Source organism: Chelonoidis abingdonii, chromosome 11 (assembly GCF_003597395.2).
Source record: "Chelonoidis abingdonii isolate Lonesome George chromosome 11, CheloAbing_2.0, whole genome shotgun sequence".
Classification (NCBI taxonomy): domain Eukaryota; kingdom Metazoa; phylum Chordata; order Testudines; family Testudinidae; genus Chelonoidis; species Chelonoidis abingdonii.
The window spans coordinates 57,616,086-57,622,681 of record NC_133779.1 but is presented as its reverse complement, the minus strand read 5'-3'; the positions used below and the strand labels follow the sequence as shown (position 1 = coordinate 57,622,681).

Sequence of the window (6,596 nt, the reverse complement as noted above, 5' to 3'; positions counted from 1 at the left end):
AACTTCCCTGTGCTACTTCCCCGTGGCCTCCTCCAAACACCTTCTTTATCTCCTAGCACAGGTACCTCTCCAGGGTGTCTGATAACGCTTGTACTCCTTAGTCTTCCTCCCAGCGCACAGCTCTCACTCTCAACTCCTTGTCCTCTTGCTCCCAGCTGCCTCAATGCACTTCCTCTCCGTCTGGCTCCTCCCTCCCTGATGGAGTGATCTCCTTTTTAAACCAGGTGCCCTGATTAGCCTGCCTGATTCCAGGTCTAACATGCCTGTGCTGCCTTAATTGGTTTCACAGCCATGATTCTCTTAGTGCAGCCCCTGCTCTGCGTCACTAGAACGCAGAAAACTCTCACGCCCCGCAGTGACTAGTATATTATTGCAACCTTACCCACGACTCCTGCGCCCCCACTGGCATGGTCGTGTCACATCCCCCCATGTAATCCTATGATGACCCCCTGAGGGTCCCGAAACCCCAGTGTTGAGAACCCTGGCCTAAAGCCCTAGGAACAGGGTCAAGTGTGCCCTAGAGTGTAAGGTTTACACGCTGAGCCTACAGGAAGGGTAAGGGTGCTACGGCGGTACCAATTAAGAGGGTGCCGCCTTGAGCCCTAGGAATAGTAGGAAGTGGGGCCCTAGATTGGAAGAATGTTAGAGCCTGTGTGGCGAAAGATCGGGCTCCATAGCTAGCCTGTGTGCACGCCCTATGGCTGGCGCCTGTGAGCCGTGTGTCTTGGCGGGCGTGGGATCCGGCGCCCTGCTGATATACATGAATGGCGAATGGTGCCTTGCCAGGATAGAAGGTGAAGTGTCATGGAAATGGGAGATCTCCGTGATGCCCCATCATCAGCTTTTGGGTTTCCTGGTCAACCTTGGGCCTGGTCCATAGGGATACACAGGGAGTCTGGGGTGAGAACGTGCCTTGTGATGAACCCGGAGCACCCTCCCTGTTGCGGTCCCCCATTGGCCCCTGGAGAGCCACCCTCATCCAGCCTGTGCCCTTTGGAATCAGCAGTGGCCCCTGTGTGTGTTGTCAGGCGACGCTGCTTGGGATGAGGTTCCCTATTGCCTTTGTATTCCAGAGCATTGCTGAAACAACCAAGTCCCCCCAATCCTCACTCTGTCCTCCCCATCGATAAATAGACCTACACTCCGATCTCCACCCCACCCTTAATACAGGCCCTACCTTGATCTCTCCCCCCTCACTCCATCCTAACATTAGGCCCCTGATCCATCCCCCCCAGGCCCCTACCCTGACCACTTTTAGCCCCCACACTATGAGAAGGATCTGGAAAAATTGGAAAGAGATCCAGCGTGAGGGCAACAAAAATATCAGGGGCGAGCTGGAGCACATTGGTTGTCTTGCAGAAGAGATAGAATGAGGGGGGATTTGCCTAGCTGCTTTCAACTACCCTAAACAGGGATTCCAAAGGGATGGAGCCCGCGTGTGTCTCAGTGCTGGTCAGACGACGAACCAAGAGTAATGATGTTCAAGTTGCATGGAGGAGTTTAGGTTGGGTATGGAAAAAACTTTTCACTAGGAGGGGTGGTGAAGCATTGGATACGGGTATCTAGGGAGGTGGTAGGAATTTCCATCTTAGAGATTTTTAAGGTCGGCTTGAACAAAGCGCTGTTGAATGATTTAGTTGGGATTGGTTCCTGCCTTTTAGCAGCGGGGTTGGACTACTAGATCCCTCCTGAGGTCCCTTCCAACTCTGAGGATTCTATGATATCTATGATTTCCTCCTCACTCCATCCCTAACATAGCTCCCTGACCTGATCCCACCCGATTCACCACCCCTAATTACAGGCTCTACTCCAATCCCCTTCCAACACCCCCCCGTATTCTCCACCCACCCCTTATACAAGCCCCTACCCTGAACTCCATGCCACCTTGATTTCACACACCTAACATATCCCCCTACCCCAATTCTCCACCCCACCCCTAATACAACCCCCTACCTTGATCCTTATCTAGGGTTGCCAACTTTATAATTGCACAAAATTGAACACCCTTGCCCCGTCCCCCACCCTGCCCATCTTCTCTGAGGCCCTGTTCCTTCTCTGAGGCCCCTCCCCCACTCACTCTCTCCCCCTCCCTCCGTCGCTTGCTCTCCCCCACCTCTATTCATTTTCACTGGGCTGGGGAAGGGATGGTAGCACAATGAGGTGGGAGAGGTGAGGGCTTCAGCTGGGGGTGCAGGCTTCAGGCTGGGGCCAGAATTGAGGGGTTCAAGGTCTGGGAGGGGGCTCCAGACTGGGGCAGGGGGTTGAAGTGTGGGACAATGTGAGGGCTCTGGCTGGGGGTGTGGACTCTGGGGTGAGAATGGGTATGAGGGGTTTGGGGTGCAGGAAGGGGCTCTGGGCTGGGGTATGGGGTTGGGATGTGGGAGGGGGTGCAGGCTCTGGGAGGGAGTTTGGGTGCGGAAGGGGATTCCGACCCGGGGCACGGGGTTGGGATGCAAGAGGCGGTTTGGGATGTGGGCTCTGGCTGGGCGACACTTACCTCAGGTGGCTCCTGGTCGATGACACAGCAGGGCTAAGACAGGCTCCCTGCCTGCCCTGGCTCCTCTCTGCTCCCGGAAGCAGCTGGCATGTCCGCCCTCCAGCTCCTAGTCATAGGTGTGGCCAGGCGGCTCTGTGTGGTGCGTACTGCCTGTGTCCGCAGACACCGCCCCCACAGCTCCTATTGGCCACAGTTCACAGCCAATGGGAGCGGTGGAGCCAGTGCTGGGGGGCAGCATATGGAACTTCCCTGATTGCCTCTGCACCGAGGGGCTGGACTTGCTGGCTGCTTCCAGGGAGCGGTGCAGAGCCAGGGCAGACAGGGAGCCTGCCTTAGCCCCAGTGCGCTGTCGACCAGACTTTTAACGGCCTGGTCAGCAGCGCTGACCAGAGCTGCCAAAGTCCTTCCGGTCAAAAACTAGACACCTGGCAACCCTACCTTTCCATCCCCATCCCTAACGTACCCCTCGACTTTAACCCCACCCCCATTCTCTAACATTGCCTAATACAGGCCCCTATCCCAATCCTCACCCTGAACCTCCCCATCCTTAGCATAGCCCCCCACTCAATTCCCACTCTAATTCTCCACCCACCCCTAATCCCTACCCCTAACACAGACCCCCTCCCGGATTCTCCACCCACTGCTAATACGGGGCCCTTCCCCTATCCTCACCCTGATCCTCCCCATCCCTAACATAGCCCCCAACCCGATTCCCCCCCCAATTCTCCACTCACCCCTAATACAAGCCCCTACCCTAATCCCTACCCTCAACACAGATCCCTTCCTGGATTCTCCACCCACCCCTACCCCAATCCTCACCCCTAACACAGTCCCCCCCCGAATCCCTCCCAATACAGGCCCCTACCCCAATCCCCACCCCTAACACAGCCCCCCCTCCCTGATTCTCCACCCTCTGCTAACATAGTCCCCCACTCTGATTTTCTACCCCCACCCCTAATACAGGTCCATACCCCGATCCTCACCCCTCCCTCCCCATCCCTAACATAACCACACTCTGATTCTCCACCCTCACCCCTAATACAGGCCCATACCCCAATCCCCACCTCAACACAGCGCCCCACTCTGATGCTCCTCCCCAATCCCAAAACAGGCCCCTATCCCAATCCTCACCCCTCACTCCCCATCCCTAACATAGCCCCCATCCAATCCCCACCCTGATTCTCCACTCCAGCCCTAATACAGGCCACTATCTTGATCCTCACCCCTCTCCCCATCCCTAACATAGCCCTCAATCCGATTCCTACCCTGATTCTTCACCCACACCTCTAATACAGGCCCCTACCCTGATCCCCACGTCACCCATAATATAGCCCCCACCCTGATTTCCCATCCCTAACATGCCCTACCCCGATTCTCCACCCCCATATCTAATACAGACAGGCTCCACTTTCCTCCGTGGTCCCAACCTCATCCCTAATATTGGCCCCCCATTCTAATCCGTTCTTACCTTCTGCCATCTTCAGAGGGGCTGGGAGCACCAACCCTAGATGGGGGAGAGAACAGACTGTCAGCCCCAGAGCACAGTGACACCAGCCCCCCACAGCAGCCCCTCCAGACCCAGTGGTGGGCCTGGGCTCCACTCACGCAGCAGCAGCAGGAGGAAAGCGATGGGGGTTTTCATCTCAGCCAATCCCTTCGATTGAGAGCTGCTGGGTTGGGATGTGCAAGTGAAACAGCAGCTGGACTGTGGAGTTCAGGAGAGGGAGTTAGAGTGAGGGAAGTTAGGGTAGTTAGCTAGTGAATCAACAGGATCTAGTGACTTCTCTCCCCCCATACACACCCCACTCTCTCTGTCTGTACAACACCTATCTATCTATCCCCATACACCCCCTCTACCTATCTATCCTCATTCACCCCCTCTATCTGTATATCTATCTATCTATCCCTATACACAACCATCTCTCTATCTCTTCCACTGCACAATGGTTATCACCTGTCCAGGATTTCTCAGGATCACTCCTTTTTCACTGTGGCTGTCTTGGGAAGTTTATAAGGATGCTCAGCAGATACGGCCAGATGGCCAGTTTTATGGGCTCAGGACTGTCCCGGATGTCCCATTCTTTTCCTACCTACAAGATGGTAACCTTATCCCCCACACCCAACCCTCCATCAGTCACCCCACCCCATCCACAGGCATCTAAGCCACCTTCTGTAAATATTAGTCAATTCATTTCTCACCTCGGCTGGTTGGCAGTGTCCACAGCACAGCACAAAGATGTGCAGGGACTGGCTTGTAGTTACACAGGTGCAGAAGGAAATAACCTTTGAATTCTAACCCCCTGCTGCAATCCACTAAGCCCCATTCCCATCCAAGACCTAGGGAGAGAATCCAGGAGTCCAGACTCCAGCCCCTCCTGCTCTAAACCACTAGACCCCAATCTGCTCCCAGAGCTGGGGATTGAACCCAAGATTCCTGACTCCCAACTCCCCAAGTCTTTCTATGGAAATGGTGATAAATAATATCATTAGTTAGTGGGTACACAGAAATCTGGGTAGGTGAAGCGTTTGTGGGTGAGCGCACATGTGGCTGTCTCTCTGTCCTCTATGGTGTCTCTCAAACCTTCTAGAGCCTCACAGTCAAGGCACTTCAGTTTGGACTCTGGAGAGCTGTGTTCTAATCCCAGTGGTCCTATCAACTCCCTGTGTGACCATAGTCATGTCATTTAGCTTCTTGTGCCTCATTTTCCACATATGAGAAGTAATAGTCTTCCCTCTGTAGATTAGGAGCTTTTCAGGGTGTTGACTGTCTCTTACTGTGTGTCTGTGCAGCAACCAGCACACAGGGCCCTAATCTTGGTCAGGGTCTGTGCAGCGCCTGGCACAAGAGGGGGCCTGATCTCAGTCGGGGTCACAATGGGGGCCCTTGATCTTGGATGGGGTCTGGGCAATGGCCGGTACAATTTTGCCCTGATCTCTCACAGATCCTATTGAAATACAATGCACTCACCGGCTGGGTCCAATCCGTTCAGCGTCTCTGACTTGCCCCGAATGAAACTCTCCAGCCAGCTGTTTCTCTTTATTTCAGCTGGGACTGCACTGGGAAGCAGGAGTGCCCTCCTCCTCTGATCTGTCCCTCCCATCCCGTGTGGGTTTGTCTGGCAGAATGAGAGATTCCAGTGAAGGAACAGGGAAGCCCAGTGACACTGTGAGGGTGCGACTGAATCAGAGTTAAGGATAAACCTGCAGCCATGAGGCCAGGGAAATGGACCCCTGGGGAGACTCCCTTGCCACCCACCTCTTCTGGCCAAGGTCCTGGCCCTGCTCACTGCTCTCAGGCCCCCTGAGGCCATGGCCAGGGTAGGGATGCAGGGCCAGATTTCCAATTAAGTCCTGGGTGTGATGTTGCACTCTAAGCAGCAGTTCTGCAGAAAAGGACCTGGTGATTATAGTGGATGATAAGCTGGATATGAGACAACAGTGTGCCCTTGGTGCCAAGAAGGCCAACGGCATATTGGATTGCATTAGTAGGAGCATTGCCAGCAGATGGAAGGAAGTAATAATTCCCCTCGATTCGACACTGGTGAGGCCACACCTGGAGCATTGCATCCAGTTTTGGTCCCCCCCTCCCCCCCCCCAGAAGGGGACAAATTGGAGAAAGTCCAGCAGAGGACATTGAAAATTATTAGGGGGCTGGGACACATGATTTATGAGGAGAGGGAGAGGGAACTGGGGTTATTTAGTTTGCAGAAGAGAAGAGTTGGAGGGGGCAGAGATTTGATAGAAGCCTTCAACTACCAGAAGGGGGGGTTCCAAAGAGGATGGAGCTTGGCTGTTCTCAGTGGTGGCAGATGACAGAAAAATAAGCAATGGTCTCAAGTTGCAGCTGGATATTAGGAAACACTGTTTCCCTTGGAGGGTGGTAATGCACTGGAATGGGTTCCCTAGGGAGGTGGTGGACTCTCCTTCCTTAGAGGTTTTTAAGGTCAGGCTTGACAAAGCCCTGGCTGGGATGATTTAGTTGGTGTTGGTCCTGCTTTGAGCAGGGGATTGGACTAGATTCATAGATTCATAGACTTTAAGGTCAGAAGGGACCAATATGATCATCTAGTCTGACCTCCTGCACAAAGCAGGCCACAGA

At 54.2% G+C, this 6,596-nt stretch overlaps 1 long non-coding RNA gene across 1 annotated transcript; it reads right to left on the bottom strand.

The window, feature by feature from the left end:
- Positions 1 to 3,965: 3,965 nt before the first annotated feature.
- Positions 3,966 to 4,519, bottom strand: LOC116834271 (uncharacterized). The gene is made up of 3 exons (XR_004375902.1): positions 4,452 to 4,519; positions 4,103 to 4,202; positions 3,966 to 4,001 (listed from the first exon to the last, which is right to left on the bottom strand). It is a non-coding gene; the product is annotated as an uncharacterized LOC116834271 (long non-coding RNA).
- Between the last annotated feature and the right edge of the window lie 2,077 nt (positions 4,520 to 6,596).